The sequence below is a fragment of the Bactrocera dorsalis genome, chromosome 3 (genome assembly GCF_023373825.1).
Source record: "Bactrocera dorsalis isolate Fly_Bdor chromosome 3, ASM2337382v1, whole genome shotgun sequence".
Lineage (NCBI taxonomy): Eukaryota > Metazoa > Arthropoda > Insecta > Diptera > Tephritidae > Bactrocera > Bactrocera dorsalis.
The window spans coordinates 49,390,545-49,414,342 of record NC_064305.1 but is presented as its reverse complement, the minus strand read 5'-3'; the positions used below and the strand labels follow the sequence as shown (position 1 = coordinate 49,414,342).

Below are 23,798 nucleotides of genomic sequence, written 5' to 3'. Positions count from 1 at the left end.
AAGACATCATACAATGCTGCATTACAGCACATATCCCTCACCTCAAAGGAGCGCATATACAAAAAGAAACACGGGTTTAATTACAAAAGCAAATCCCGAAAGCCAAAATACTAAAAATTGCCAAGAGACACCATGCTGTTCAAAGGCACAAAAATCTCAAACGCTGCACAGCGAAACACAAAATGGACTAGTCACAGAACTAGTCCCCACCATACCAACTCAAGTTGAGTATTGTTACGAATTTACTCTTGCTAGTTTACTTTGTTAGGTTCGTATCTCTGGATTGACAAATAAAATCAACACTGTTTAATTTAATTCAACAACTCTTTATTTCACAACTCGTCTACACTATAACAGTTTACTCTTAGCACTGATTGATTACGTTGGCGCTGCCACGGCTTATATAGCCACGCACTTCTCGCTGATGCCGACGTGTCCTTCTAGAATATCGCGTCTGGAAATTACCAGAACATACGGCCATAGCCACGCACTTCTCGCTGATGCCGACGTGTCCTTCTAGAATATCGCGTCTGGAAATTACCAGAACTTACGGCTATACGGCGCCAGACGCAAGCAGACAGTCGCGGCGCCAGACTCAGCAATTGTTTACCTAGACAAGCAGACAGTGCGGCGCCAGATGTCTATTGTTTCGACGAGCAGACAGCCGTGGCGCCAGATGTCTACAACAAGACAAATGCTATTCCATATACCTACAGCTATTGTTCATAATCAGGGATGCATATAGTAATACAAATATAACTTAATACTACTTTTGTAACACTGCCCTCCACTAAAGCCTAATCGTCCCGATTAGGCACAAATCCTCTTGAACCAAATGGGGCGAGCCTCTCCAAATGTACTACTTTCATTTTACATCGTGCTTTTCCATTTCTTTGTATGCGGTATACCACGTCATTAAGTCGTTTCATCACCATATAGGGTCCTTCCCAGGCTGTCTGCAATTTCGGGGACAAGCCTTTCTTTCGAAGTGGATTGTACAACAGGACCAGATCACCTTCTTCAAAACCTTTTGAATTTGCCGCTTGATCGAACCGGTTCTTCATCTTATTGCTCATCAGATGCGTATGCTGTCTTACCATTAGATGCAATTCATTCATTTCTTCCTTTAAGGCAGAACAATAATCTCCATCATTTCTTACAGCTGTAGGATTTGTTCCAAACTTAAGATCAGCAGGGAGTCGCTGATCAGATCCAAAAATAATCTTTGCTGGCGTGTAACCAGTTTTCTCGTGCTTCGCTGAACGATACGCCAGCAGGAACATCTGGATGCACTTGTCCCAATTCCGTTGGTCTTTATCAACGATTTTCCGCAGATGTTCTTCGAGCGTTCGGTTGAATCTCTCTACCATCCCATCTGATTGTGGGTGTAACGCTGTTGTCCGTGTCTTGTGGATGCCCAATAATGTACAGACTTCTTGGAAAATGGAAGATTCGAAATTCCGGCCTTGATCTGAGTGTAATTCGACGGGCACTCCGAATCTTGTTATCCAATTTTCTACAAACGCTTCGGCTACTGTCTTCGCTTCCTGGTTTGGTAAGGCATATACTTCTGGCCATTTACTGAAATAGTCCATGACAACCAGTAGATATTTGTTTCCGGCCGTACTGGTTGGGAACGGACCTGCAATATCCATTGCGACTCGTTCAAATGGTGATCCCACGTTGTACTGTTGTAGCCTACCGCGACTTTTGGCTTTAGGACCTTTAGCTGCCATGCACTCTACGCAATTACTTATCCATTCTGCTATGGAATCTCGACAACCGATCCAGTAGAACCGTTGTTTAATCTTCTCTATAGTTTTTGTTATTCCAAGGTGCCCTCCACTAGGTCCATTGTGATATTCTTTCAACACTTTCGGGATCATGGACTTCGGTACTATGATCAACAGACGAGACTGTTTGCCATCTTCACTTTCCCAGGTACGATGAAGGTATCCATTAACGAGGTTTATGCTGTTCCATTGGGCCCAATATGCTTTTGCAGTTGGACTCTCGCTACTTATTTGTTCCTTTGGTGGTCGTACCCCATTTTCTTTGGCTATTACCAGCTTTGCAAGATCAGGGTCCTCCAGCTGATTGATTCTGATGCGGTGAGGAGTCCAATCATCTTCAGGTTCTATATTCAGTAATCGCACGTCGATTATACCTTCTTTTCCTTCTGATTTGGAGCAATGTTTACATTCCAGTGGACAAGGGCGACGTGATAATGCATCCGCATTTTTGTGGTGAATCCCCTTTCGATGTTCCGTTTCGAAGTCGTAATTCTGTAATCTTTCGATCCATCGTGCAATTTGGCCTTCCGGATTCCTAAACTGTAATAACCATTTTAATGCTGCATGATCAGTCCTCAGCAAGAATCGTTGTCCATACAAATACTTGTGGAAATGTTTTACACATTCCACCACAGCTAGTAGTTCTTTTCGCGTCACACAGTAGTTTTTCTCTGGTTTCCCGAGCACTCTGCTGTAATACCCAATTACTCTTTCTTGTCCGTCGATGAGCTGAGACAGGACACCTCCAATTCCATAAGCGCTCGCATCTGTATCCAAGATGAATTTCTTTCCAGGTATTGGATAAGCTAACATCGGTGCCGTACAAAGTAGTTCTTTCAGCCGCTCAAACGCTTTTTCTTGTTCCAACTGCCATACAAACGGGCGATTCTTCTTTGTTAAATCATGTAAACTTCTAGCCACGTTCGCAAATCCAGGTACAAAACGGCGGTAATACGTGCATAAGCCGAGGAAGCTGCGGAGTTCATGTATGTTGGTGGGTTGAGGCCAATCTTTAACTGCTTTTATTTTTCCCTCCTCGGTGTGAATCCCCTCAGTTGACACTTTATGTCCGAGATATGTGACCTGCTTCTTCCATAATGAACACTTTTTGGGATTCAAGCGTAATCCGGCTGATGCTATTCGCTGAAAGACTTCCTCTAGATTTTTCAGATGATCATCAAAACTTTTTCCCATGATGATAATGTCATCAAGATACACCAAACATGTCTTCCAGTTGAGTCCTTTTAACACATGTTCCATCAGTCGCTCGAACGTTGCAGGCGCATTACATAACCCAAATGGCATCACAGAGAATTCCCACAACCCGTCGCCCATACTAAAAGCGGTCTTTTCACGGTCACATTCATCGATCTCGACTTGCCAATATCCACTTTGTAGATCTAATGTAGAAAACCATTTCGCTCCAGACAAGGTGTCTAATGTATCGTCGATTCTTGGTAGAGGATAACTGTCTTTCTTTGTGACATCATTCAACTTCCTATAATCTACGCAGAAACGGGTGCTACCATCTTTCTTTTTAACTAAGACGATAGGTGAGCTCCATGGACTTATTGAAGGTTCGATTACACCGTTTTTGTGCATGTCTTCAATAATTTTGTTAGCATCCTCACGTTTTGCTAGTGGAACCCTACGCGGAGCTTGTCGGATTGGTTTAGCGTCTCCGGTATTTATGCGATGTTTGACAATGCCGGTTCTCCCTGTGTTTCCTTCGTTTGCAAATATGGATGCGTATTTTTCTAATAGTTTTTCTGCTTTTAATTTTTCATTTCCATGCAGTTCGTTCAGCAAATTATTTAGGAGTGTAGGACTTATCTGTTGTGGCTCAATAGTAGGCTTCTGTTGTGACCGTTCGCATCGTGCTATTGCACTTATATTCTGGCACTGTCCAATTACTGCTCCTTTCTTCAGACTTATAGGCGTGTTGAATTCATTCACTACTCTGACCGGAATGGTGGCGTCTTCTCTAGTTTTCACAAGCGTTCTTCCTACCAATATGGGTGTATCTATTTTTGTTGGTTCCACAATCCACAACTCTTCAGTCCCACCTCCTCCATTCACTTTAGCCCATACAATCGCCTCAGATTTTGGTGGAATACTCTGATTATCATCAACAATCACCCTCTTACTTTCAACGTTGGTCACATATCCGGTGTTTATAGGCATCTCCATGTTCTGGCAAAACAGCATTTGCTTGTTTAAATCCAAAGTAACCCCGTGATCAATCATGAAATCTACTCCCATTATAATTTCATCCGCGATTTCTGCTACGATGAAGGTGTGATTAACTTCCAGGGTACCAATTATGACTTCGCAGAACACTTTTCCCGCAACAGCTGCTTCCTCTCCAGTGGCCGTTCGAAGCTTGCAACCAACTAATGGTTCAACCTTTCCTCTTGCCACATCCGGTCGGATAATTGAATGTGTGGCACCAGTATCCAAAGTAAGCGTTGACAGTCGTCCATTTACGATGCCGTTGATAGTAAGATTGTTGTCATGGCGACCTATTTGTGATATCGAGATGGCGGGGCAAATAGTTGTGGGAACCAGCTCACGCCCCTTTGAACTGTTCCGTTTTAGTTTTAACGACTTGTGAGATGTGGATGCTCCGTCCTCGTTATCTGTTGGTTGTTTCCGTTTTGATGGGTTTACTTTTATATTGCAATTTCGGGCAAAGTGACCCGCTTTTCCACAGTTGAAACATCTTCCTGTTGTATTTACTCGCGGTGCAGCAATTGTCTTCAGAGTCTTCAATATTTCTTCCATCAGCGCCGGTTGTTCCATTTCAACCCTTTGTACTTTGTGTGCTGGTTTACTTAGTAGAGAAGCTGTTTCCTGTGTGAGGGCGTGCGAAACCGTTTCAGCAAACGTTCTTTTTGGCAATGCATATGTGGCGCGTTTGGTGTCCACATCACGAATTCCATTTATGAAACATTGAATTTTTACCCTCTCAATGTAATCCACAGGTGCATCTGCATTTGCCAAATGAGCCAGCCGTTCTATTTCAGTTGCAAACTCTTGCAATGACTCGTTCATCTTCTGACCCCTATTTTGCAGTTCGATCTGGTATATTTGTTTCCGGTGCTCACTACCATATCGTCTTTCTATCGCACTCATCAATGCCTCATAGTTGTCCCGTTCACAGTCTGGAATAGTCTGAAGGATTTCTGCCGCAGGTCCTTTCAATGATACAAACAAGGACGCTACTTTGTCCGCTGCATTCCAGTTATTGGCCATTGCTGTCTTTTCAAACTGAAGTTTGAAAATTTGAAATGGAATACTTCCATCGAATGTGGGTGCCTTCAATCTTTGATTATTTGTCGATGGTGCAGGGCCATGCAATTGCAGTTCTCGCACACGATTACTTAATTGAAGAACTTCTGCTTTTAAATTTTCTTCGTCATTTTTTAAAGTGCTTAATTCGTCTTCAAATTTTGAAAATTTCTCTTGCACTTGTTTTTGTACTTGTGTAGTATTTTCTGTAATCTGTTGTGTAAGGCGAGACTCTAACTGTGATGTATTTTCAGCTATTTGCGTCATTTGCTGTGCCAGACGATTTTCTGTTTGCACTACATTTTCTGTTATTCGTGATATATTTTCAGCTATTTGCTGTGCCAGACGATTTTCTGTTTGCACTGCATTTTCTGCTATTTGCTGTACCAGACGATTTTCTGTTTGCACTGCATTTTCTGCTATTTGTGATGTATTTTCAGCTATTATTTGCTTAATAGCCACTAACAGCATGTTCGTGTCTGCACTTGATGATGTTCGTTGTTCTTCTACTTTCTCTTCTACCTTTGTAGAAGTTTCTGGCCCAACAAATTCGAACTCGTCCACATTAATTCCATCCGCTTCCATTGCTTCACGTAATCGTGCCTGCAGATCCGCCTTTTGCCCGCTTATCGGCAAATTACGCCCCTCCAATTCTTTTTTTAATTGCTGAATTCTCAATTCTCCGAATTTAACCATCTTGAATTTGGATTATTTGACAATCCCACTTCTGACACCAATTGTTACGAATTTACTCTTGCTAGTTTACTTTGTTAGGTTCGTATCTCTGGATTGACAAATAAAATCAACACTGTTTAATTTAATTCAACAACTCTTTATTTCACAACTCGTCTACACTATAACAGTTTACTCTTAGCACTGATTGATTACGTTGGCGCTGCCACGGCTTATATAGCCACGCACTTCTCGCTGATGCCGACGTGTCCTTCTAGAATATCGCGTCTGGAAATTACCAGAACTTACGGCTATACGGCGCCAGACGCAAGCAGACAGTCGCGGCGCCAGACTCAGCAATTGTTTACCTAGACAAGCAGACAGTGCGGCGCCAGATGTCTATTGTTTCGACGAGCAGACAGCCGTGGCGCCAGATGTCTACAACAAGACAAATGCTATTCCATATACCTACAGCTATTGTTCATAATCAGGGATGCATATAGTAATACAAATATAACTTAATACTACTTTTGTAACAGTATAATAAAAACAAATACCTTAATTCACAATTAAGTGAACTGCAAACGTTAAGAAAACTTGCAATAACAAACAAAACTATAAAAGATCAGTATTGTGAGCACTTCTCTAAAGCCACAACTACTCGATCAAATAAGGGCCGGTACGTCGTACGACTACCACTAGAGCCACAATATTCCAACACTCCACAAAGTGGTATAAAAAATAAAGTTAGAGTTACCTCTGACAGTCCCTATATTAAAAGGACATACAAATTTTCGGCCCCGCAGAATGGCTTTCGCCAATAATGAAAAAAAAAACATTTCTGAACAGATCCTAGAGCGGTGGCAGGCGAGTAAACGCCAAATTAGTGCATACATAAACACAGAAAATATAACACAGTTGTATCAAAAAGTCGAAAAATCGACATTTTTCGTAAATGTTCAAAATAAATAAAATCTTAAACAAACTTAAGTTTCAACGAGCACCAAATGCCCAACGCGATAGTGTGACGCACCTAGATTTACAAAAACCAAAGGTCGTTCTTATCGTTCCTACATAAGCGCTCCTCATAAGGGTAGTGGATGGGAATCTGTTATCAAATTTTGACATTCTACTTCAAAAAAGTAGCTAGAAATTACCACAATACATTTCGAAATGAAGCCGTTCGCAATTCACGGCCATTCTCTCGCAAGATCCCTCTATTGGCACAGCCCTAACTCCAGGGCTAGGGAGTACCCATTCTGGCCACATCTGAGCCAGGCGTGGAGTTACTATCCTTCATAAGCCAAGAACAAATTAAATGCAAACAATTTCCGATAAAACAGAAAAGGCAAATACTAAGCAATCGGCATACCAAAATGATAAAATAATAAATTGTAAATAACCGCTAGTAAAATAAATAAAATCAAAACAATTTTACAAATTTACGATAATAATAGTCGTCAAAACACGCAAAAGGAAATTACTACCTCAACTGACATAAAATACAATTTTCTATTAAAACCAAATCGCTTCATACAGCTAATATTCTGCGCCCTCGGCTACTCCACCAACAGTAAGCCGAATTACCGGTCTCAGATTATATATATAAAACTAGGCAAAATATTCGCCTAGGGGGCCCAGGATGTTTAAATGAGTTAAGCATCCACCCCCTCTAACCGGTAAAACTGGCGCATCTTAATGCACCTGAGCAATTCACCACAGCTGATACCACTCAGCACCACTCAACACCCCTCCACATCAATCAACGTACATAACAAAAAGGGTGGAAAAAAGGATAGGGGGCACATTCGTTTCTGATCCATATACGCATATACACACTGCGCCGCGTTAGCACTCTACGCTAATTTACTTCGCTAAAATCAACACCGATCCTGTGCACATACCAATATACGTTTTTCTTCCGTCACCGATCTGACGCGCGGTAATTGCCTTATAAACCGAAGGAGGAGTCGGACATTGGCGGAGTTCCTATCGACGAATCATTTTGCTATTTTCGAAGCCGTTTTTTTTATATATACAAGTATTTATTGTAACGATAATAATTTTATCATAGTAAAATAAACTTTGATCTGTCCAAAATAAATCGCATTTTAACTTACATATATGTGGTACTTAAGGCGAGTGTAAGTGCTTTATTATTAACAATCTAAATTGTAATGGGTGTTCCCACGAATTGGGCATCCAAATAACTAAATAGAAAAGGACAATATTCAGTTGTTGTGCAGGCAAGTAGTTATTATCTTCTTTAGGTATATTTAACACTAAAATGTAACTTCAATATACAATATGTAGGCAATAGCGGATAGCAAAATGCGTTTTACTGATGTATTCGCTGGATATTCATGACGATGTCATGATGCATCCATATGGCGCAACAGCCCAATACGACAAGCTATCATAAACAAGACGCTTAAAATTCGCCACAATATCATTTATTGGGAGACCAAGAATGATAGAATACAAGATTACGACACTAGTTTACCGTTAGTTTTTTTCGGTTTAGCTCTTAACAATTCTTACAAAAACAAATACATTGTGCAACAATTCCGTGACGTCACACTTGTGCGTTGAGAAGAACAAGCATAGAAATGCATACAAATTGTAAACAGAAAAGTAAACACTTTTGGAAATTCCCAAAATAATATTAATTTATTCGTCTTTGCAGGAAAAATTTCAGTGGAATGTTTAGAATATTGTTGCGAGAAAAGATATATGTAAGTAGTTTTAGGCACATCCACAATAAATAGAGTAGCATGTGTGGAAATTGTTCAAATGAAGAAAGAAATGAAAGTGTACTGTTGTATTTATTTAAATTTCTAAGCATAAATATATTAATTTTTTAAAATGAAATATGCAGTGGCTTGTTGTAATAATTATTATGCAATTAAAGGATCGAAAACGAGTTTTTTCAGTTTTTTGGCCTATTTAAAAGTTGCCAAAAAATGGGTGTTATTTTGCAAAAGAAATGATATATTTAATACTAAATCCTCTTTAATTAATTAATTTCACAATTCTTTTATCATAATTTCATACATCTGATACATCTGAACTTATAATATATGTATATATTTATATACAACACAAGAAACGTCTTCTCCATTTGAATCACAACTTAATAGACAATTTTATTATCAATAGGCCGATATATTTCTTTAGAAATGATATAATGGCGGTTGTCGTAATCTTGTATTCTATCATTCTTGTGGGAGACGGTGCTTATCCTTTTTTAATGGTACCATATGCCGGCCATAGACCGCACAAGTAAACTGCACAAATCTCGCACTGCACAGTGCGTTTGTGTAGTGTATGGGGGTGTTTGTGCTACTTGTGCAGTGAACTGAGCAATATCAAAACGATTTTGATATTTTTACACAAGTCTGAATACTGCGCAGTGAATTTGCGTAGTATATGGCGAAATTAGCTCCGTTTTGTTTCAGTTTTTGTGAAGTTAACATCAAACCAAAAAAGGAAACAACGCATTTATTTTAATTATGAGTGATGACAAACAGTTTTGGACCGAGTTCCTTGAACTTTATAAAGAATCACCTTCATTATGGCGAATAAAAAGCAAAGAATATAGCAACAGAATAATGAAAGCTGAAGCATGCGAAAAATTAGTTTTAAAATTAAAAGAAAAATATCCCGACGCAAACAGAGATATGGTGGTTAAAAAAATTAATACATATAGGATAACATACAGAAAAGAATTCAAGAAAATTCATTATTCAACATATTTCAATCCAGACCAACAACAGCAATTTCTTACGTATCCACTCCATCGCCAGAAGAGCTTATAAATGCTCCATATGACCCAACAACATATAATTCACAGGAATCAATACAGGGATTCTACGCGAATTTTCAACAAAATTTTTTATACTACTGAAATTAAAGTGAATTTTTTATGTTTTGCTATTACCAAATAATAGAGCAAAATAAATAAAAAAAGAATTATTTGTTTTTTGTAAATCCAGTCGTTTATATTATATAATTCTGGTGTTTGGTTAAAAATTATTTTTAATTCGTTGAATCATTGACATTTTTGTTCATGAGTTTTTCATATATACTGTTTTGCCATGAAACAGATCCTTCAGAATTAAAGTATTTACAAAATTGGCTTCTTATATCTTTTGCATTAGTTGCATGATTTCTTATAACAGTATGATTTACAAGTGCTAGGACTTCTGTTTCTGTTGTACCTGCAAGATTCTTCTTCTTCTTTACTGGCGTAGACACCGCTTACGCGATTATAGTTGACTCAACAACAGCGCGCCAGTCGTTCCTTCTCTTCGCTACGTGGCGCCAATTGGATATTTCAAGCGAGGCCAGGTCCTTCTCCACTTGGTCCTTCCACCGGAGTGGAGGTCTTCCTCTTCCTCTGCTTCCCGCGGCGGGTACTGCGTCGAATACTTTCAGAGCTAGAGTGTTTTAATCCATCCGGACAACATGACCTAGCCAGCGTAGCCGCAGTCTTTTAATTCGCTGAACTATGTCAATATCGTCATATATCTCGTACAGCTCATCGTTACATCGAATGCGATATTCGCCGTGGCCAACGCGCAAAGGACCATAAATCTTTCGCAGAACTTTTCTCTCGAAAACTCGCAACGTCGGCTCATCGGTTGTTGTCATCGTCCAAGCCTCTGCACCATAAAGCAGGACGGAAATTATGAGTGACTTATAGAGTTTGGTTTTTGTTCGTCGAGAGAGGACTTTACTTCTCAATTGCCTACTCAGTCCGAAGTAGCACCTGTTGGCAAGAGTAATCCTGCTTTGGATTTCCAGGCTGACAATGTTGGTGGTGTTTACGCTGTTTCCAAGATAGACGAAATTATCTACAACTTCAAAGTTATGACTGTCAACAGTGACGTGAGGGCCAAGTCGCGAGTGCGACTACTGTTTGTTTGATGACAGGAGATATTTCGTCTTGCCCTCGTTCACTGCCAGACCCATTTGCGTTGCTTCCTTGTTCAGTCTGGAGAAAGCAGAACAAACGGCGCGGTTGTTGAGACCGATGATATCAATATCATCGGCATACGCCAGCAGCTGTACACTCTTATAAAAGATTGTACCTGCTCGATTCAGTTCTGCAGCTCTGAAGGATGGAGTCATGTGTAGAAGTTCACGCAAGTGAGGAAAGTTCTCTGATCGCCATTCACTTGGGAGTGGCCAGAAACCATTCTTTTACATATAACTCAAGCAGCTCACGACTTCCGGTCTTTGACCAAGTATCCTCTGGGTAGCCTAAGAACATCCGTTTGAAGGCGAGCTAAAGTGAGAAGGCTAAACATCCCCTGCATAGGGTTGTGCGCTGGGTTTGGGACCCGCCACATAAAAAAAAAACACCCAATGAAAAAGCATAAACAGCCTCGGATGAGAGACCCCCCTTTTGATGACGACCATGGCAAACCTGCAAGATTACTGTTGGCGTATACTTGGTCATTTTTTTTTTTTTCTTAAAAAATTATGTAAGTGGCAACAAGTGAGGACTATGATTGTTGTTTTGTGATATTGGGCACCTTAAACAAAAAAAAAAAGTTTCAACTATGAGCTAAGATCGACAAGAGTCTTCATAGAGCAAGCTTTCGGTATTTTGAAAAAAAAATTCGGATTCTTAATTATCTTGAAATCCAGAACTTGGCAAAGCACATAATAATGGCTTGTATGGTGCTTCACAATTTTATTATTGACAACGAAGATTGTAATATTTACGAAGAAACTATAATAAATCAAATAGACGTTGAATATAATTCACAACCTGATGTGTCCACAAATTTTTTAAGAGAAGAAGCCATACGAAAAAGAACTAATCTAACTACTTCACTTTCAGCTTAATATTACATGCTTATATGCAATGGCTGAAGCAAGAGTCCACAGGTTAAATTTCAATCCTTTTTGTTTTTTTTTTGCTAAACTAATCTAAAATTTTTAACTTGAATTTCAGCTTACTATATTTTTATAAGATATTTGACAATCATATACTTACTTCCCCATTAAACTGTGAAATTTAATATTTTATTTTTAAAGTTGTAATAACATTTATTTATAATTTGTACTTCATGCGCTTTAAAGATATGAATAAATAAATTCATTTAAAATAAAATATATGTTACGATTATTTAAAAATATAACATTGAGAAAAACGTTTAGAATAAGTCGTAAATGTGCTATGCACAGCTAACTAAACTCTGTCGGTAATGTATTATATTGGTTATTAGACATAGATGTGAGTAGCAAACGGAGGCTTCGCATTTCTTCCACTTTTTGTTTTTCCACTTCCAGCTTTTCTTTTTCTACCTGCATCAACTCTTTTAAAATTTCTTTGTCTGCAGAGGCTTCTTTTTCCAAAAACTTAGAACCTCGCACTTCTTGCAATCTGATTTTAATTTTGACTTTTGCGATGTGCTATCTAATTCATTAGTATCACCGGTTCTACTCAATATATCATGTAGTGATGAATCTAAAGTCTCCTGAGGAACGGTCACATCGCTGCGAGTGCCATAAACATCGTCCATTTCCTCGTAAAATTCCCAGTGGGTAGCAGCTTCTCCTGATGTATTGTTTCTTTTCTTAATTCGTTTATACGTTACCATAAAATTCAGAATTTTCGTGGTTATATCCAAGGTAGAGGAGGAGTAAGGTCACTATCAGCTGATGTTATGTAAACAAAGGCACAGCTGAGAGGTGCCACTGTAGAAACGCCAAGTGTAGTCCGGGGTTGAGTTTCTATTTGAATCCAAGATGGCCGACTTTTAACCGGAAAATGGTTGCATTGTGTTATTTTCTTAAAATTTATGGAAAAGTTGTCCCAAAAATATTGGTTATATGTAAAAGTTTAATATATTTTCAAAAGAAAATCGTTTTATTTTAATATATATTCTTAAAGATGAGAACAATATGAGCAAATACATGAAAAATTAAGTTTTTATTTATGCCTCTTTTTAACTGTGGTAAGTCAATAAATGTTCACCACAGAAAAATGTTACGAACAAATAAGCAACCATGCCGAATAGTGGGGCCTAGATTATGCTCATTCACAGCCATATTTACATTTTTGCAATCGTAACGAAGGTTTTTGCAAAGACAATTTGTTTTAGTTTATTTCATGGTTAAATCTTTTGCGATGGTTTATTTAGTTATTTGAATCTATAAAAAGTGTTTACAATTTTCATGGGACGATAAACAACAGATCGGCTGCGATTTTATTCCAATAAAAGTACGAAATAACCAAACATGGCCACGTTAATATTGCTGCGTAATGGGTCTGGTGCTGTTACAATTTTATGATTTAAGAGATGAAAAAGCGATACGCGATGCTGTGAAGTACTCAAATGTAGTTATCAAATTAGTTGGTCGTGAATTCGAGACAAAATTTTAAATTCAATGGCGTTCTCGTGTAAGATGCTCATCGCATTGCTAGGTAACGTCCGGTGTGTTTTACGTGGGTACCTGTTGTCGACAACCTTACTCCACGGCGCTCAAAAGCACAGCGGATCAAATCAATGCGTTGATCAGCGCCCTGAGAATGCTAAGCATTTTCAGTACCAATTGGCAGTGTGGAATGGACACACTAACCACCTTGGTCGGGTTCGAGGCCCATCTAAAACCTCTGCCGTGCTTTGGGTCCGGCACCCGGTTGCAATGCAACTCCACATTCAACTGACAAAGTCAGTTCTTCCCGCGATTTGGGTATAAACCACAACCACCACGATACTCCCCGAGGGGCCAGTCCGCATGAGCAGGTTGGAGTTACCTCCAAGGGCTCCTGCTCCAGGTGGTACCAGAATTAAGTCTCCGGTCAGACTTCGTAGCCGAAACTACTACCAGTTGAGCTTCCATACTGCTCCGGACTGGTGGCCAGCAAAGAAGGTGAGGTTGGACCCCACTAACCCATAAAATACTCACAACGCAAACACCCAACTCTCATACAAAAAACTAAAACCCTAATTTCCAGCTAACCGCCTTCGCCGCTTAAATAATTCACGCGCAAACAACCCTAACTGTTCGGTATTCCGACTAGTGGAGATCACACCACTAACATCTAACCGTCCATCTGTCCATCTAATCCCCATACCACCCAGATCCCTAATGTCCGAGTACATCGGGCACTCCGCAATTAAATGCGACCAATTTTCAAAACCCGCCCCACAAAAACACCCTGACGTATCTGATAGGTGCCTCTGATGCAAAAATGCATTCAGAGGCCCATGCCCCGTAAACAAGAAACCCAGACTTAGACAAAATCTAAAATCTGGGTTATCCTCAACGAATCCAACGTCCCGAATGTACTCGTACGTCACTCGGCCGTTAGGACTATTGTCCCAACGTTCTTGCCACCTACACCTAACCCTATCATCTAGAAGCCTCTTGCTCCCTAGATATCCCTCCCTCTCCACATCATCGTCGGAAATCCAATCGTTCCGCAGCAATGACACACTCAAACCCCTTCTTAACCTGAATGCAACAGCACGCTGTATGACAATCAGGTCAAGAGGGGGTGCACCTAACAAAACCTGCATCGCATCCGTTGAGACGGTGCGACATACAGGCAAGCAAGCAAGCATCATACAACGCTGTATTGAGAGGAGCTTTTGAGACCCCATGACAGTCGTGGCTGCCTCCCACCATACAGGGGCTCCATATGTGGCACAGGCCACAAACAAGCCACGATATATGGTGCGGACAGCACGACGTCCGAGACCCCAATCGCTCCTCAAAATACGTCGTATTTTGCCTACGGTTGCCTGCAGTCGCTCCTTCACGCTCGCAAAGTGTGGAGTAAAACACAACCTTTCACTTATGGTCAGCCCCAGATATTTGACTTGCGTCACATATCTGATGCTGACCCCGTTCACACGGACAATCGGTGGACGAGACGGCGACAATCTACCTTTCAGCAGCATTGCCACCGTCTTTTCCATCGATATGTCAACCCCCACACCTAAGCCCCAAGAATTAACGATCTCTAAGAGATCTCCTCCCGCCCGTTCTAAATCCAACCTCGAGCGACCTTCAACCATAAGAAGAAGGTCGTCCGCATACGCGCAACATTTACAGAGTGGCTCGAGCTGCCCAAGCAGAGTGTCCATCATAAGGTTCCAAATATATGGACCACAGATGGAACCCTGCGGGCAGCCTCGAACAACTTCAATCTCCACACTCCCATTCATGCCGACAAGAGAGGCCTTTCTGTCCGAAAAATAACTCCGCCAAAGAGTAACTTCCGGACAGCCAAGCTCCTCCAGCCGTTGCAACACTCGATCCCAGCTTAGGTAGTCAAATGCCCCCTTGAAGTCAACAAATATGCCAAGGACATACTTGTTGACATTCTCCCTAACGACATTCTGAACAAAAAACCACGCATCCTCTATACTGCGTCCTTTCCTAAACCCAAACTGCCTATCCGACCACATACCCCGCGTTAGCTCCTGAAGCCGTTCCACCATGACCCTTTCCAGCACTTTTCCAAGTACTGGAAGGAGACTGATGCCCCGATAAGATCGAGGATCGCTCCTGACCTTATCAGGGGACTTCAGGAGAGGAACAACCCTAGCACTTTTCCACTCGCGTGGAAAGTATCCCTCCCAGACGCACTTATTATAAATGGCCTCCAGGTATTCCGGAATGAACTTCCATAAGCTTTTACACATCTCTCCGTTCAAACCATCAAAACCTGGGGACCGTTTAGACCTAACCAGGCCAAAGGCGTACCCCAACTCCCCATCATCTAATGGAGGGACAGGCACCTCTTGTGCTTGAGGTACCTGCACCTCCGACCTGGGAAAGAACGCACCTAACAGAACCCCCGCACACTCTCTCCACGACGATAACAGAGTGTCACCGACGCGAAGAGAGGTGATATCCTCCCTCCTACGACCCCTGCAGATCCTATAGACCTGACCCCAGGGGTCGTTCCTATTTTCCCTAACGAAGCTCCTCCACTCATCTTCCTTTACTTTCACCAACATCTCCTTATATTCCCTATCCGCACAACTAAATTCCCGCCTAAGCTGGGACAGCCTATCAGAATTGGACCGTCGAGCGCGCTGAAACTTTCGCCTCAAACGCCTGACAGTCCTCCTCTTCAAGGTTAACTCATGCGTCCACCATTTAATTTTACTAATCTTGGAACACTCATACCTACCCAAGACCCTATCATTAGCCCCCCAAACAACCTCATAGAGACGAGCAATTTGCTCGTCGACACCCAACTCCCCAAACTCGCTAAGCGGTATATTAAGTACCGCTTCCCTAACCGAGAGTCCATATTGGTTCCAGTCAGTACCAGCGGTACGCCATCGCCGCAATGGACTCTCATAAGGTGAGGGAGGAGATCGAGGGGTAACCACAATTTGAAGCAAATTATGGTCACTCAATCCCCACCCTCCCCTAACCGCCCAACTAACACTAAAAGCCCTACTTGCTGCCTCGTTCATAAGCGTCACGTCAATGTCGCTCACGCCCCCAGGCCCATCGAACGTATACCACTCGCTCGGCTCATTCAAAACGTGGAGGCTATTAGCCACCACCCATTCGCTTAATGCCTCGCCTCGACTGTGGCTTTGGTATCCAGACGAATGCCGGGATACCTTACTAAACCACATCGAGGACGAGGCATTCGCATCCAACCCTAGGATAAATGGGCTACTACTCGCAAGTAGTAGTAGCTTATCCATGTAGCCCAGGTAGGGCTCTAGGGGCTCGCTATATTTACAGTATAAACTAGCGACAATCATCCTACCGAACTCCCCATCTATCGCTACACATATACCTAGTTGTGAAGAATCCACAACTACGCAATCGTAGCGTGGATTATTCACAACTATTGCGGCGTTAGCTCTAAGGTCGGTGAAGACCCTAAAACCCCCAGGAAGACCCCGAACCACACCATTGGTGGCGTAGGGCTCCTGGAGTAGAGCAATACCGCACCCACCCTCTACCATACAACCCCCCAACTCACACATCACGGCATAGGAGCCCTGACAGTTAAGCTGGATGATCCCACCCATCAATGTCTGGCGAGGGCGCGCTCAACAATGCCACAATATATAGGGCAGACAGCTGACATCATCAGATGCCCAGCTGGCCTACCCTTAAACTCACAGTTGCGACAATGCGGTGCATTGACGCAACTGGCAGCTTTGTGGCCTTCTTGACCGCACCTCCGACAGACATCAGACTTAGCCCTACATTCAGCCACCCTATGGTCAAATCCCATACACCGGAAGCATCCAGCGACGGGGCTATCCGGTCGCACCCTGAAGGAGAACCACTTTATGTAGCACCGACCTGCCTCCAAGAGGGCGGACATCAACTTGTCCGTACCCTCAAGGACGACATTGGTACTACCATCAGCGGCCACCTTCCAGGGACGACTGACCATCCTCACGTCAGTCCTCTGGGATGCCGGGCTGAAATCCTGGAGGTTCAGCCGGAGTAGTTCCTCCATGAATTCCTCATGGGGGATCTCCGTATGGACCCCCTGGACTACCACCCGACGACCCAACTTCCGGTTGACAGTAACGTCCAACCCCACCTCCTCAAACTTCTTATTACTCGCCACTCTCTCCCTCTCTAGGACGGAGGGAGTGCGAATAACCGCCCCACCACCCTTGATAGGCCTAACCTCGTGGACCCTCACACCAAGTGAGGGACCCACCTCCTTCACTACCTTTTGAATTACCTCTTTAGAGGAAGTTGCAGGCCCCTTACTCCTGACCACGACCGACCAGGTCTCCACAGGCTTCGGCGTCACCGGTGCGATTGCCTCAAGCACAGGTGCTGGAGGCGCAGGCATCGGTGCCGACGGAGCCGGCATTGACCTGCTCGGCGCCGAGGAGTGACCCCCACAACTCCCCCTAAGGGCATCGACTTGACCGCGAAGATGGGCATTCTCGGTTATCACCGTCATTAGGAGCGCCTCATACCTTGAGGCAAGCTCCAACAGCCCCTTCGCAGTCCCTACCTCGAAACTCTTGGCCTCAAAGACCAGCTCGTTGAGCTCCCCCGTAATACGCTTGGCAGCAGCAACATGGCTGACTGCCCCACCCCCAACAACAACAGGTCCCCGCGAAATCTCCCGCTTTTTTGCGGCCTCTTTGGCACGCCCGGCACCCGATTCCTTGCCAACCGCCCTAGACGGCTTGGCAACCGTTTTCTCTGTGGTGGCCACGCTGGCCTTTCCACCACGACTTCCGCTCCCTCCCTCTACTTCCCCCTCACGCGCTACCGCTTTCTCAATGGAGGCCACGATGGCACTCCCGCTTCCTCCCGCTTTTCCCCCAACGTTACGCGGCGACCCCGCACGCGCAACCGCCTTCTCAGCGGAGGCCACATTGGCACTCCCGCAACAACTACCGCTCCCTCCCTCGCTTCCGTCATCTTTACGCGGCGACCCCAACCGCGCCTTGCTCCTCGGTGGAGATCTAACCGCTCCCGTCGCTCCCGTCGCTCCCGACGTTTCACCCTCGCCGCCCGACGTGGAATCATCCACGACTGTCGAAGCGGCGGATTCTCCGCTTCCAGCGAGAACCTTCGTCCTCCTCTTCCGTCCCGGAGGCATCTTACCTTCCAAACAACCTCTCAGTAGAACTGATCCGCTGGCGAACCACTAGCGCTGAAGGCTCACGGACAGAAAGATACTGGAGCAGCTGCTCTCCAGGTGTCAGCGGCTGAACGCGCTGAAAAGTGCGACCCACGCAAAGGCCCGCTCGATATCAGTGACCACCCAAGCGGTCGATTATAGCGAGCCCGCAGTGGCACAGCCCACAACCCCAACCCTTGGTCGGATTAAGGCCACTCAAATGGCCGCCGGACGGACAATGTCCCCGAAACGGTCCGAGAGTCGACCGATGTGGCGCTGAGCCAAATCGCACCGTGGGCTAAACGGTTCGCTGATATGACCGTTGGTCCTCACAAGAGTCGCACTCTCCAACACTGGACAGACGCTTGCACCCTTTGGGCAATCCTGTCCAGATCCACCTGTCACCAAGCCAACCAGCCACCAGATGCTCAGCACAGAACTACTGGCAGGCAGTCTAGTCAGCAAGAATGCCAACAACACGGAGCTACACTGAAACCGTGCGAAGCTTCCGCCAATAACAACAACGTGGATGACCACGTTGTTCGTATATAAAGTAATTATAAACAAAATTACTTACCGCTATAAAAACGAGTCAGTACACAAGAAATGCACAAATTGTACAAAAAATGTGTACCCGCACAAAACCACTCGCGGTCACTAACCCTCGCTACCTAGAATCGCACAAACAATTTCAACGAAACCGCTACGCACACGCGCCAGGCAATAACGGTGCCAACTAAATCGCGTAAACAAACGACCGCACAAAAGAAAATCGAAAAATCACTGAGAAATACACTACCAAATCGCAACGATGCGCACGCACGTCTATCCGCGTCGAAAGTCAACTAACGAATGACATTGCTAGGTAAGCTAAAATTAAACTTTATATCAAAAGATTTACCATATATTTTTTAAATTCTTTATAGAATCAGCAAAGGAGCTGGTGTAGAACGCTAGTCCCAAACCAATGAGCTTTGTGCTTGAGGGTGGAAGCAACTTTTTGAAGAGCAAATACTACGGTGAGCACATTCGGATGTTGCATAACCTATTGTAAATTGCGCTTAGAATCCCGGTACTGCTGGTCAGGTTTATCAGGCTGTTGGGTAGGTTTTGAGCAAAATTGAATTTACATACTTTCTAATAGCTAAACACCCACCTTGCAGACCAAAGCGTTACCAGTTGAGCGAATTAATTGACTGGTTTCATCGTGTTATGCGTAAAGATGAAAAATGATGGGGATACCGTCATTAAGACATGTGTTGTGATCCTACCTTCTTATTGAAAGCCAAGTTCACGAATATATTACCGATGTCGTTCCCTCCAACATACCGTGGTTGTAGAATTTTGGTTTACAATCCATGGAAGAGCAAGTACCATGAGAATTATGACCATATCGTGCTGCGCAATATCATGATGCCGAATTGGGGAGTGGGGTGAACCAGCTCCACCAAAACCGATAGAACATCGGGATGAACTACGCAAATAATAAACAACACTCATCAAATGAAAGTTGGCAGCGTTGGTGACTAAGCAGCGATTTGAAAAAGAAACATTTGCATCTACGCGAATTACAATTCGTCTTTACATCTAGTGAATTATGGTCGATTATGAATGGTGTGGAAGTTGATATTTAAACTTTAAAAAACAAATAAATGTAATTTGGTTAATATTGATATTTAAACTTTAAAAAACAAATAAATGTAATTTGGCTAATATTGATATTTAAACTTTAAAAAACAAATAAATGTAATTTGGCTAATAATGAGCCGCTATTAAAAGTTAAGGAATTTGAGTTGTATTTTTAATTGGGCCAAACAAGTTATTATCGATTTGAATAACTTCAAACGGAATATATTTCGAACAATCATTTATTTTTTTAAATACTATGCCTATATACTACTGAGCATGGCAAAATAGTGTTGCGTGAGCTAATTTAAACTACTTTTTACTACTATATAGATATTGCAAATTCCAAAAATAATTTATTTAAGAATCCTTTTTATTTAAAAACTTAGCTTCGAACTAAAAGATAGTGTGGTAAATCTGTTAGGATAATCAAACACTCCATTTGGGAATGAGTAGGATTCCTGATCGCCGGCGTATAGCTAAATTCTGACATTTAAAACGTGTACGTAGTTTGTGATTACAAAAATTTATAATTAAAACATAGAAAACATGGCTATTATAATTATCTCTTGATTTATCTTACAATTAAAAAATGTGTTTTACTGTTCAGACGAATTGTTATGGTATGTAATATCAAATTTTTCACAATAGTTATCTCTTATGGTCCACTCATTATCAAATATAATTTCCATTTTGTCCATGAATAAGTTAACTAAAACGCTTAAAAATATATAGCATATTTATCTATATCATGAAGGTATAATTAATTTTTGTTATGACAGCTAAAATCTTTACTCTATAACAAAAATTGAAAATAGTATTTATAAATGTACAAATATAGTACTATAAATTTATAATTTAATATTATAGCATTTTCGCTTTCTGCAACCCGTTTTAACCTCTCGCCACCCTTATTCACCAGAGGTGGCCATGATGTTGTTATTGTAAAAGTACACTTGAGGGGTAGCTTAAGGACTGTGAATGGCTCTTTTTCTATGGTGAATGGGACTTTCCCTACTCCTCTATACCATGGTTATATCATCACGGCTGAATGGGAATTTGGCGGTATTTTCGCTAGTTGGCGCTGACAGCTCGTAGTTCTAGTTTTATTCATCGCATCGGGTCATGCTATACCTTTTTGGAAAGCTCACGCGCTAACACGTGTTTGTTTGATTGTCGTTTCTTTTAAGTCGTTCGTGAGTTATAGCGTCGCAAACATGGAGCAAAATAAAGAGAAAATACGGCATATTTTACAGTACTACTACGATAAAAGCAAAAATGCATCTCAAGCCAACAATAAAATTTGTGCAGTTTATGGACCTGATACAGTTTCCATTTCCACCGCACAACGATGGATTCAACGTTTTCGTTCTGATGTAGAGGTGATCGAAGATGCGCCACGCTCCGGAAGGCCTGTCGTCGAAAATTGCGATAAAATCGCTGAATTGGTCGAAAGAAACCGGCATAGTAGTCATCAAACCGTTATAAACCATTTGAAGAAGCTTGGAGTCACTAAGAAACTCGATGTATGGGTGCCACACGAATTGATTCAATAAAAATACCGCAAGACTTTTTTGACAACCCAATATTATTTAATATTCTTTCCCACAGCACTGACCTTTTTTTGCGTTTGGCAGCGAAATCGCCCTCATAACGCAGTCGGGTGGCCAGAAACAGCTTTTTACGCTCGTAATTCCATTTTTTGCTAGATTCACTAAAAATAAACTATTTAAATATTAATTAATAAAACAATAATACCAATTCTTACCAATCTGAGTCCGCCATCGTTGCGTTCAAATTTTGAAAAGCATCAAGTTTCTTAGTGATGCACGATTTTTTGTATCACTGCGCATCGACTACCGAGTTAATGCGTGTCAAAATATGATGTAATGTAATAAATACTGCGGATGCTTTATCGAACTTTGTTCGTATGCAAAGAAATTGACGTTTTCAAAGTCAGCCACACTCTCTTTTGCCCGAATTAAAATGGGCGGAGCTAAAACATTTTTTAGGACAGATATGTACATATATGTATATATGTTAGTCTTAACTCAAGTATGAAGTGATAAATTTTCAAAGTTCTTAGTGTCCTGGTTCGTTAGTTACAGGAGGACAACAGCACTTTTACAAAATTATTTTAAACAAACTAAACACTTTTCCAATGATTTATTTTTATTTTTAATAACTATATTACCTTTATTTATTTATGTTGTTCACTTGGTTTTACAATAAAACAGCTATTTTCATTTTTTTAAACACTTTTTGCGTAAACGCCTTTTTTCGCGAACTTGACAAAGTCACTCTACGAAAAACGCCTACTGAATGAACCTTTGCATAGCTTACGATAGTACAGTTCACTGTAAGCTTACACAATACACCAGACATAATGCAAAAAACCGCGCGTCAAAAACATTGATATAACGGGACTTCGAAGCATATACATGTTGCCTATAGTCAACATCGGGCATGAAAGGGATAAAATTGTTTCAAAATATGTTCTCTTCGATCGAGTTAAGGGGTTAGAAGTAGTCAGAATTTCAAAAATTTTTTTTTTACGTTTTCGTTAAGTGTGATATCTTAAAAATATTCTCTGAAAATTTCACGTTGATCCGATAATTAGTTTTTGAGTTATTCGACAAATAACTCGGGCACTTCAAAGCGCTGGTGTGAAACTTTAAACGCGTTTTTCTCAAAACTATGTTTTTTGAACTAGTGACAACTATAACTCGAAAATCGCTCAGTAGATTTTAAGGAAATTTATACAACTTTTAGAATACATAATAAACTCGGGCCTGATCGAAGGATTTTTTTTTTAATTCAGAGCCGCTCAAAATAATGCGCAATTTTTCATGCCTATACTCGGAGTATAGGCAAGCAAATGCGGTCGTACATGTACGCTATGACGTGTGTGTGATTGTATGCGTTGGTAAATAAATTGCGCATTATTTTGAGCGGCTCTGTTTTAATTTTTATTTTTAAGACCAATTAACTGCTGTTTTTTTCGCAAAAATTTAGAAAAAAATTTAAAAATCTATTTATAAAATTAATTTTTTTTGTTCAATTGATTTTAGATGAATCTCCAAGGGCATATGGTTGTCACCACAAGTACCTTTTTTTGGAACAGGGTCAACACAAACAACTATAACTTTTGAAATATTTTTTTTTTTTGAAATTTTCGTGACTTCAAGTCAACACATTCTATAATAATGCCACATTACTACTTTTGTAAAATAACACGATTTAATAGCAAAAAAAATACTGAAAATTCTAATTTTTTCGTGCCTCTGACTACCCCTAACCCCTTAATACCATATCACTCATATCCCATTTGAAGGTGTGTTTAATATAAATTGTATATGTATGTAAATTTATTAATTTTTTGTTTCCGGTCATTGTTCATATTTTATTTTATAAATAAATCCAACGATTATTTTATACAAGTAAAGTGTGAAAATATTTTATGGGGAAAAGCTATCGATAGTATTTTTTTGAACTATCGAATGATCGAAGTATAGATAGTTTTGCAGCACTTTAATTTATTTAACCCAATAACCCCAACAGGAATGCTAAATAGCCATTCTTATTTTAAACCGATAACGGTTGTAGGGCCGATCATACTTGCTTGTGTCCTCCATTTTGTAGTTTTCTAATGCTTAAAATTCTACATCTACTCGTATTTTATCAATAATCGCAGTCAAAATTTACAACGTGGACAGCAACATGCATAGTTTTTCTATTTATTGAATATTGATAGAATTATTGTAGTAAAATCAGAATTGTATTTTGTATGGTAAATCAATCTGAAACACGAT

General features: G+C 41.3%; 1 protein-coding gene and 1 pseudogene across 2 annotated transcripts in view; one reads left to right on the top strand and one right to left on the bottom strand.

Annotated features, from left to right (window-relative positions):
- Window positions 1–919: 919 nt before the first annotated feature.
- LOC125777122 (uncharacterized) overlaps window positions 920–23,798 on the bottom strand; it is a 358,233-nt gene continuing 335,354 nt past the window's right edge. The window contains exon 3 of one of the 2 annotated variants that reach the window (XR_007422125.1): window positions 920–1,027. The gene's annotated coding sequence lies outside the window, so the exon portion shown is untranslated. Of the gene's footprint in view, window positions 1,028–1,461; window positions 1,501–23,798 lie in introns of those variants that run through there. The other variant, XR_007422127.1, reaches the window with a different exon arrangement.
- On the top strand, window positions 11,418–20,491 carry LOC125777608 (uncharacterized; annotated as a pseudogene).